This window comes from Phaseolus vulgaris, chromosome 6 (assembly GCF_000499845.2).
Source record: "Phaseolus vulgaris cultivar G19833 chromosome 6, P. vulgaris v2.0, whole genome shotgun sequence".
In the NCBI taxonomy this organism is placed as follows: domain Eukaryota; kingdom Viridiplantae; phylum Streptophyta; class Magnoliopsida; order Fabales; family Fabaceae; genus Phaseolus; species Phaseolus vulgaris.
This window is the reverse complement of record NC_023754.2, coordinates 1,872,221-1,883,430: the sequence shown is the minus strand read 5'-3', so window position 1 is coordinate 1,883,430 and position 11,210 is coordinate 1,872,221. Positions and strand designations below refer to the sequence as shown.

At 34.5% G+C, this 11,210-nt stretch overlaps 1 pseudogene; it reads right to left on the bottom strand.

Moving 5' to 3' along the window:
• Positions 1–7,845: 7,845 nt before the first annotated feature.
• On the bottom strand, positions 7,846–10,831 carry LOC137832999 (photosynthetic NDH subunit of subcomplex B 5, chloroplastic-like; annotated as a pseudogene).
• Between the last annotated feature and the right edge of the window lie 379 nt (positions 10,832–11,210).

The following is an 11,210-nucleotide window of genomic DNA, read 5'->3' as shown; positions in this document are numbered from 1 at the left end:
TTTGCTTTTCTTCCTCAGGAATTTGCTGAATATTTTTGTAAGAAGGCTGATTGTATCATCATCTTCAGCATCTTCTTTTTCTTCCTTGATCTCATCCAATTCAGTTGCTTTTAGTGCAAGACCTTTGGGTTTTCTCTCTGTTGTTTCCTGCTCTTTAAGTCTTTTAAGCTCTAGCTCATGCTCCATCAGCTTTCCAAACAGTGCAGCAGTTCCGAACTTTGACAGATCACGGCTTTCAGAGATAGCTGTCACCTTTGGTTGCCAGCTTCTGTCGAGGCACTTCAATATCTTTATGTTGAGTTCCTCTCTGTCAAATTCTTTTCCCAAACCAGTGAGGTGATTCACAATGTGGGTGAATCTTTTCTGCACATCAGCAATACTCTCCTCGGGTTGCATTCTGAACAACTCATATTCTTGGATGAGTGCATGTTTCCTTGACCTTTTCACATCTTCAGTACCCTCATGAGTCACTTCTAATACTTCCCACATCTCCTTAGCTGACTTACATTGGGATATCCTGAAGAACTCATCCATTGTCAATGCAGAGGTTATGATGTTCTTGGCCACAAGATCATGTTGAGCCTTCCTCCTTTCGGTCTCATTCCATTCTGATCTTGGCTTTTCCACTTGTTCATCCTTGACAACCTGCATTGGCACATAAGGTCCATTGACCACAGCTTCCCAAATTAATGCATCAATGGATTCCATGAATATTCTCATTCTAACTTTCCAAAATGCATAATTCATTCCATTGAACATAGGTGGTCTATTAACAGCAGAACCCTCAGCAAAAAGCACATTAAACTCAGACATTATTACAAACAAACTTGATTAAAATACAAGTCCTAGCTCTTGATACCAATTGTTGGGTTTAATAGTGCCAAAGTTCAAGAGGGGGGGTGAATTGACCTTTTAAAACTTTCTCGCAGAAACAATGTTTAACCCAGTTTTTCAGAAAATAAATCGATTTATGTGAAAATGAACAGATTTATTTCAGCACTGTTTTTGTTTGAAACGCTTTTAATACAGCAAGGTTAATCACAAGACTATGCAAATAGATTTTCCAGATGCGCACACACAGATATCAGATTGAAAAATTGTGAAACACCAAAACAGCAAACTTCAGTTTCAAGCAAGTGATTAAGGTTCAATTGATAGCATGCTAGTTAATTGAGTGACCTTTGCAAACAACCTGTTCCAGTGGCTTTTAACAGATTATGAGTGTTCTTCTTGATGTCAAGCAATTTTCCAGAAATTAAGAACAATGAATCACAGAACAGCAAGCTTCAACTTTAAGCAATTGTTTAAGGTTCAATTAATAGCTTTGACAGTTTCTTGAGCAACCTATCACAATTAATCTGTTCCAATGGCTTTTAGCAGATTATATATGTTCTTATCAGATTCAAACAACTTTTTCAGAAATCAAGAACAGTATGCACAGTGCCCAGAAAGAACAGATTTATTTTCAATTGAACAGATTTATTTCTTTGCTGTTTTATCAATTATGCAGAAACGAAATTGCAGAGAGTGAGAGAGAATGAACACAAGCAGTTATACTGGTTCACTCAACTGAGCTACATCCAGTCTTCACCAACAACAGGTGGAAATCACTAACACACAGTACAACCAAGTACAATTCCCACTGTTCTTGAAACCTACAAGAACTTAGGTACTCTTGCTGAAAAAACCTATTTCAGCATACACACACATCCACTCTTCAAAAACACCTATCAAGAAGAGTGTTCAACCAAACTATTACAAGAAAGAGATGTGAAACGACTACACCTGATTGAGGATACACAGATCTGCCTTAAACCAGTAGGCAAGATTGCTAGAACAGTAGCTACACCTCACACCAAGCTTTTGAACCAAACCAAGAACAAGCACTTTGTGATTTTTCGAAATCTTTGAAGAACAAATGCTAATCCTTTGTAAACACTTAACTCTCTGCTGTCAAAACTTGTTTTTGCAAATGTATGAATTGTTTTTAATTGTCGTTAAGCTCAGAAAACAAGTTTGCATTTTATAGAAAACCAACTTATAACAGATTTTTGAAAAATAGTTAAAGCTGTTATAAAATGAACAGATTTATTTTCAAAAGCAGTTAGAGAATTTGTTAAGTGAGGAGACTTAGTCAACCATTCTGGTGCTGAGATAAAACTGAAAAACGTTTAAGCTTAACATGGCACCAGAGGCAAAAAGAATCTATTCATTTACAGATGAACAAATTTATTTTTCAAAACGAAAACAGAGAAAGTTTAACAATTTAAAACTCAGTCGTTTTGAAAAGAAGAAGACTTAGTCAAAATACCTGATGCACAAAATCTAATTTTTACAAGACTTAGCCAAGGCATCAGTGAAAAAATGAATCTGTTTATTTAGAAAAGAACAGATTTATTTTTATGCAGTAAACGTGTTTTTGTGTAAAACATGTGAAAAACAGTTTAAGAAAACTTATGCTTGTTCTTATCACATGGCCAGTGGTTATGAGGTGAGTTACTCAGCAAAAAGCCACTCTTAGACAACCTCTAAGCACTAGCTAAGACACACTTAAAGCAAAGCAAAATACAAGAGAAATGTACATATAAGACTTCATCAAACACTACATATAAGTCTTCATCAAACACAATCTTGAAGGAGCAGCAACCATCTTCAACAAAGTCAACCAAGTCAATCAGCTTCAAACCCTTTTCAAAAACCACTAAGTTCCAAACAACCGATTGAAACGATTAAACAACTGGTTGTTTTTTCACTTCTTTATAAAACAATCTTTTTCAAAAAGATTTTTATTCCAAACAATTTTAGATTCAAACAAAGAGTGGATTACACATTAATCTACCCAGATCCCACCCACACAAGCAACAACTTCAGCCTTGCATCAAACACCATGGATTTGGAGACATCAAAGCTTCAAGATCATCCTTGATCAACAAGATTGTCTAATTGTGCCTTCATCTGAGCATTGATCAGTTGCATAATTGGTTGTCATCTCATGAACTCCCCGAACAGGTGCTGCAAAGTTGCTACGTGTGTGGAATTGTTGATTGTTAGAAGCCACGATCTCAATAAGTTGTCTTGCAGCGGCTAACGTCTTATCAACTAGCGCTCCTCCACTGGCAGCATCTATCATATGTCTATCAATAACCATAAGACCCTCGTAAAAATATTGTATTAAAAGTTGTTCATTAATCTGATGGTATGGACAACTTGTACATAGCCCCTTGAATCTTTCCCAATATCCATAAAGACTTTATCTATCTTATTGCCTGATACCGCATATTTCCTTTCTTATTTATGTGACTCTAGATGCAGGAAATAATTTTTCAAGGAACACTCTTTTCAACCCTTCCCAATTAGTCATTGATCCTGCTGGCAAATAATATAGCCAATCTTTAACTACATCTTGGAGTGAAAAAGGGAATGCTTTAAGCTTGTTGTGCTCCTCTGTGACCCCAGCTGGCCTCATGGAGGTGCACACTGTATGAAACTCCTTAAGATGTTTATGCGTGTCCTCACCCGCAAGCCCATGAAATTTAGGCAGCAAGTGCATCAAACCAAATTTAAGCTCACATTGCCCATCTAGGTATTGGATACACATAGTTTGGAAGGAAACATCTGGAGCAGCAAGTTCTCTGAGGGTTCGTTCATCCATAATTCCAAAAAGAGGACTTACGACAGTAGTTGGTGATGAACTAGAAGACGAGGCTGTCTCAATAGACATGTATTTCAATTGAATGTCCTATTAGACCCCTTAGAGCAAAATCCTTTTTTTTTTGTTTTATAAAAGAAATAACCCAAGTCAACTCCCAGGAAAGAGAGGTGAGTCACAAATGGACAAACTTAAAAACCAAGTCTTTCCTAGCCAGAGTTTTCCCTAAATTGCTTTCAATTAAAAAAAAATCAAAGAGTAGCAGTTGGAGTGTCTCCCCTAAATGCAAACTCCTATATATAAAACTAATGCAAATGATACATTTAATGCTAAAAAAATAGAGAAAAGAAAAAAATTCAAAAATAAATAAATTATAGAAAATAAAAAGAGCAACAATAAAATTAAAATCAGAAAACAAAAATGGTAGAAACAAAATAATAACTAAAAATAGAGAAGATATAAAATAAAGGCATAACAAAATAAGATAAAGATAAAAAAATATAAAGAAATAAAATAAACACAAATCAAACCAAGATAAAGAAAAGAGATATAGAAGATAAAATAAAATAAAAACAAAATAAATACAAAATAAATACAAAAGTTATCCAAAAAGAAAATAAAAACAAAATAACAATAAAAGATATCCTAAATATTATATTTTTTGGTATTTTTTTAATCTTTTTAGGCTATTCTAAATAAACAAAAACTAATAAGAAGAAAACAAAATTTTAATATGCAGAAAATAAAATTAGGAAAAAAATTATGTAGATAAAGAGAAAAACCTAATAACCATAATCAAATTGGATTCCCCGGCAACGGTGCCAAATTTGATAACTGTCGTTTTGCTAATTAAGATGATTCTAGTGTAGACTTGCCTAATACTAGAGAGATGATAGTATAAAAGTGGTCAGATGACCCCAAGTCGTCTTCCAACGAATCCAATAGTAATTTCAGTGAATAGAATTCAAAACCTATCTACAAACAATGAAAATTAGCAATAATGGTAAAGTAAAAGGGGTTGTGATCGTTAAGCAAGAAAATATAAATGATGATTTAAATCAGTAAAGAATGCAGATTGACTCCCAAGTTCTTCCACCAATGAATTCCTCACAGGTTCTCTAAGGATTATTCCTTTCTCAATCATCAGTTGAGTTAAACTAGATTGAACATGTGCCAAACCTAATTCAACTGAAGCTCACCAGTAAAGCATGTGTCTACCGGTTTAATCAATACCCACTTTGTTCCATGCGTATACTCCATGGTAATGCTTATCTCCTCTCTTTTGAATCGTGCGCCTAAGAAATTAATTAGAACAATACGAACTAACTAAGAAACCAAAGTTTAAGATAAGGATGGCTTTCAAGCATGCGTTCAAGTACAACCTCTCACAAAAACTAGTTTTGCAGGAGATTAGACAATAAAAACAACTGTTATAAAGAATTGAAAAAATGAAACTTGTATTGATCAAAACCTTAGAACTCAATGGGGAATCACAAAGGAATCAACCAAAAGTTTTAGCTTTCCATGCAGACGCAAAATAATTACAAAGAAGAAAAGAAACTAAGAAAATCCTCTGAAGCTCTGCCCCTTTCTCCTTGAGGCTTGTGTCTTTTTATAGGCTTTTCTGCTCCAAGGATATTTGGGAAAATATTGTAGTTTAGATTTTGTAAAGAGTTTCCAACTTTCATAATTATTTTTATTTTGTAGAAGATTTGCTTCCATTTTTGTTTCTGAGATCTTGTAGCTTTTATTTTCTCTTTCTTCTCCTTAGAATTTGTTTTCTATTTTGATTCAAAGAAGCAACTTGGAATTTTTCATATTTGGCCCATTCACAAAGGTAGACAACTTCAGATCATTTACCCTAAAAATACAAAATTACCAAAAATAATAGTTAAGGCCCAAATAAACCCAATTATATGAATATTAATTAAAACAATGGATTTGTTTATTATTATAGTCCAATAATCTATGATTAAAGCTATTAAGTGTGAATAAATATATGCTCATCAGGGACACACGAGGATACAATATCTACACCACATTCGTTGAGGGAAAAAATTTGAGCCAAACTATCAAGATAAGATGTCTAATAGTTCAAGCTAATACCTCCTATAACATCTTATTGGGAAAAAAATCTCTCAACCATTTGGCAACCATAGTTCCAACACCACACTTGGCCATGGCCTCCGATGATATCATCATCGTACACGTGGACCAAAAAGTGGCAAGATGACTAGCCTGAAGGTGAAACTGACAAATAGAGAATAGTCACTAGAACCCATTGCTCTAAGGAGGGAGCATACAGTTGCCTTTGTGGACCTTAATCCCAGGATTAATGACATCTGGTTGGAGTCAGAGGAAGACCTCAAAATTGTCTCATTGTATGATGTTGAACACTCCACTAACATGGGAACGTCGTTGTTTGCAAACGATGCTACCGTCATAAGTCGAACGTTGGTGCATTCGATAAGTCCAGGGTGTAACCTAAGGTCATTACACACAGGTTATCGGTGTACAAAAGAGGCCTGACCAATCGCTTAAGAAATAGGAAAATGGGTGAAGACAAATGTAACGTGGCGAAAGCTGAAACCGAAAAGCTACTAGATGCAGGGTTCAACTGTGAAGCACACTACACCACTTGGTTAGCCAATGTGGTGATGGTGAAAAAGACTAATGGGAAATGGAGGATGTGCACGTATTATACATAATTAAATAAAGTTTTCCCCAAGGAGCTTATCTGTTGCCAAACATTGACCATTTCGTAGACAGTGCGACCAGTCACTGTGTGCTAAGTTTCTTAGATGCATATTCTGGATATAACCAAATTCGGATGCATCGAAGGTACAAGGAAAAGACAACCTTCATGATCGATTGTGTTAACGTCTATTACAAAGTAATGTCGTTTGGTTTGAAAAACACTAGTATTGACTAAAGTGGATGAATTTGATGTGATCAAAGCGCAACCTTGAAGTCTGCAAAGTTGTGGATTTGTGTGTCTAGGTAGATTTTTTTATATTTCTTTCACTAAGTATTATGACTTAAGACCTTTATAAAATGTTTTAAAAACCTGTTATGTTTTTAAATCATTTAATTTAGGTTTTAATCAGTTAAAATCACTTAAGTTGAAGTCTAGTAAAGTATTTTAACAAGTTGATTTTTTGTATCAACTAGTTGAAAATACTAAAGTACTTCAAATGATTTAAAAGTCAAATGTTTTTCGGGTTGACCTTAAGACTTTAATATTAAAGGTTTTTTGTCTTTTCTGTTTAATGAAATCAACAAATTGTTTCAATAAATAAAACAAGTGCTTTTGTTGATTTCCTTTGATAATTAGAAACAATCAGTTATTTCAGTAGATCAATTAAATATTTTAATAGAATTATATGATGTTTTTCAAAATGGTTTTAATTGTATTAATTATTTTCATTAATTTTACAAACTATTTTTATTTTTGAATCATTTTGTTGTGTGAAGAAGCTTTTCCTGAGTTTGTAATTCACTCTATTCATTCTCTGTTGTAATCTTAGGTGATTTTGTTTCATACTTTCTTGTAATCTGTTCTTAGGCAGATCCATATAAGGTTTCTGGTTTATCTGTTGTATTTGTGAGATTGTCTTTCTTGAAGGGTTCAAGAAACAAAGCTCTTGTGTGTAATTCTTGTGATCTTTGATTTTATGTTTAGTGAATTCTGAATAGTGTACTAAGGACTAGATGTAGCTTTTGGTTAAGAGTGAACCAATATAAGTTATGTGTGATTCTCTCTATCTTTATCATTTTACTGCATTATTGTTTTCTGGCTTCTGGATAGCAATTTAATCGGTTAATTAAACATAACAACTGATTTATATTTTGTCTTTATGTTTGCTTCTCTTTTTACAATCGATTGAACAATGATCCAGTGTAAAGACAATGAGAAGACAAGTTTCTTGATTTCTTCAACAATGAAAATGGTCAAGCCATGACTGGAAGATGCCATGACATCATAGCAAACTAGAAGTCATCATAGAACTTTTGACTAGGGTGTTGTTACCTTTCCTTGGAGCATTTAATGGTCAACGTATGAGTAAAATAGAACTTAGGTTTTTATTTATTTAATGAATAATAAGAAGGTAAAAAGAAAAAAAAAAAGAGAGGAACATACACCTCTTTATCCAACAAAAACAGAAAAATGGGAAAAGTAAAAGATGAAAACAAAATATCAAATTGAAATGACTATATTTGGAATCAATTGTGATTATAAGTGATGAAATATATACAATTATCTCTTGGTTATGTCATCCTTTTGGATAGTAGTATCCCACAAGTCACCATATTTTTCATTGAATTCCCATATGTTCATGGTATTATAATCATTTATCAATTTGTCACGAGCTCCTCTTTCCATATTGTATATGTGAGGTTCAAAGTGATGGGGTTTATCAGGTTTGTCCATCTCAATAATGCAAAATACGATGATAAATATACCTGCTGCAATGTATAACTACTCCCTCTGAAAAATTGAAATTTGTTAATCAGAAATTTATACAAAGTTAGAAAACTAACAATGCAAATGCACTGTTTATATTCAGACATTTGATGATTGAGTCCTTCTTCTTCACTAATGCCAATAAATAATTATATTTATTTTACTGGAACATTGAAGTACACCCCAAGAGCAATGGCTGGTGGGAACAACCATGACATAAGCCCTGCATAAAAATAAATGATAATGAAAAACACACCCCGGAATCTTGTGAGGGGTTTTGCTGCTGTTATCTCTTCCATAATTGAACCCCAAAATGTTCATGAAATGAATATTCACCATCAACTTTGTCAACAAAAACAGAATGCACTTAGACAAACTTCACAGGTAAATAATAAAGTACAAATCTACATGTTAAAATCATGGCTGGATTATACATTTATGCACTTATCTATTTTTATTCGGTGAATTTTATTTTCAGTTTTTTTTGTTCTGTATCATATTTTTTAACTTTTATGTATTTTATATGGATTCATCGAATATATAACGATGCTCTAATGTGAAGGAAAAAGGTTAAGAATCAACCACATAATTCTCTTACAAATCTCTACAAACGACACCATTCAGCTAGATAAAAAGAAGGGTCCCGATATATTAACACCTTCTGCACCCTACACACTTTTCATGCTGCATAAGTGGCATAAACGTGGCGTCGTGGTGGTGACATGGCAAATAATTTCGGTGTCGACATGGCAAAAGTTTTCGGTGGAGTGCTTTACAACGGTTGATAGTGATAACCGCTGTAATATTTCAAATGTAGGTGAAATTAATTGTCGCTGCCTTGTCTCTTTTTGGAGTTCGCTGAACGAGAAAAGTGGTTACCCAGGTTCAAAAAACTGGTTACCTATACACAGGATGAACATGTGCCACAAAACCAATCCCAATCTCACCTACAATGGTGCTTTACAGCGGTTGGTAGTGATAATCGCTGTACCATTTCAAATGTAGGTGAAATTAATTGTCGTTGCCTTGTCTCTTTTTGAGTTCGCTGAATGGGAAAAGTGGTTACCCATGTACAAAAAAGTGGTTACCCAGGTTCAAAAAACTGGTTACCTATACACAGGATGAACATGTGCCACAAAACCAAACCCAATCCCATCCACAATGGTGCTTTACAGCGGTTGGTAGTGATAATCGCTGTAACATTTCAAATGTAGGTGAAATTAATTGTCGCTACCTTGTCTCTTTTTGGAGTTTGCTGAACGGGAAAAGTGGTTACATAGGTTCAAAAAAGGGGTTACCCAGGTTCAAAACTGGTTACCTATACACAGGATGAACATGTGCCACAAAACCAAACCCAATCCCACCCACAATGGTGTTTTACAACGGTTGGTAGTGATAACCACTGTAACATTTCAAATGTAGGTGAAATTAATTGTCGCTGCCTTGTCTCTTTTTGGAGTTCACTGAACAGGAAAAGTGGTTACCTAGGTTCAAAAACCTGGTTACCTATTCACAACATGAACATGTGCCACAAACCCAAACCCACTCCCACCCACAATGGTGCTTTACAGCGGTTGGTAGTGATAACCGCTGTAACATTTCAAATGTAGGTGAAATTAATTGCCGCTGCCTTGTCTCTTTTTGGAGTTCGCTGAACAGGAAAAGTGGTTACCCAGGTTCAAAAAACTGGTTACCTATTCACAGCATGAACATGTGCCACAAACCCAAACCCACTCCCACCCACGATCCTACCATGGAGCAACAAACAACCATTAATGCACACTACAACAGATCAACAATTCATCAACGCTCGATTTTGGTTTGCGTTTTATTTCAACATTTTGCCGCTTACTCTCCGACGAACACCCTAAACCCTCTGACGAATGACGCTTACCCCCATGAACACCCTAAACCCTCCATCGAATGTCGCTTACATATCAACGAACATGGTTTCTTCATTCTAACACGTCACTTACCCGCCGCACTAGCAACCGCCCGATTCCAACACCGCCGTCATGACAAAGTCCAACTTCTCACTCCATTCTCAAACCCTACTCCCGCGCGTTCTCTCTCAAAACCAAATTTTAATCCTCACGAAAACCTTTCCCAAAAATTACTCCACCAATAATTTACAAATGTTACAAAATTATCCTTGCCAGATCACCATCCTTGACTTTACAATAATACCCTTTGCCACATCACCATTCAGAGCCACGTGCATAGTGTCAATAGTGTGTAAGGCACATAGGGTGTTAAAAAAACATTTTCCTAAAAAGAATAGTAGTGATGAAAAAAAGTGAAAAGAAAGTTAAAGCAAGAAAGTGAGCAAGAGTGAAAAACACCGAGCTTTCTGTTCTCTTTCATTGTAAGTGTGGTGGCCATCATAAATTCCATACTCAAACTTATCCTGAAATTGGCATGAAAGAAGTGAAAGTGATGATGGAAGCAAAATGGTAGAAAAAGAGAGAAGAAAGCAGAAGAATTGTTGAGAGTATATACAACATCAATTCCATTGGTGGCATATACGTCTCTCTGATCTTCATTGAGGTCAGGCTCTATCTCATTAAAACCAGCCTTCAACAAGAACCTTGGTGGGGTGTTAGTGTTGGTGAAGATGCCATGGCACTTGGTGAGTGGTGTTTGAGAACTTGAGAATGTTTTGGGTTGAGAAGGGATGGGAGGAAAAAGTGAAAGTGAGGAACACACTGCCATCTGTGTTTTTCTTGCTTCTGTGTGTCTATTTATCTATCTCATTCTATATATAACATGCTCCACACAACAACACACTTCAATTTTTTTATATTCAATTATCTTATCAACTTCCTATTACTAGAATTGTTTTGGAACAAGAAACAAACAATCATTAATTATAACTTCAAATCCTTATTATCAATATTTATTTTATAAATAATAAAATAAAATTTAATATAAAATAATTATTTCTTATTATTTAGGAAAAAATGCTAATTTTATAAATTAATATAAAATAATTTTATTTAATCAATAATACTTTTATTTCATTATTTATTTATTATAATTTAGTAATTTATAAATATATTTCAATATAATTGTAGGGAGATGAGATGCGAAATTGTT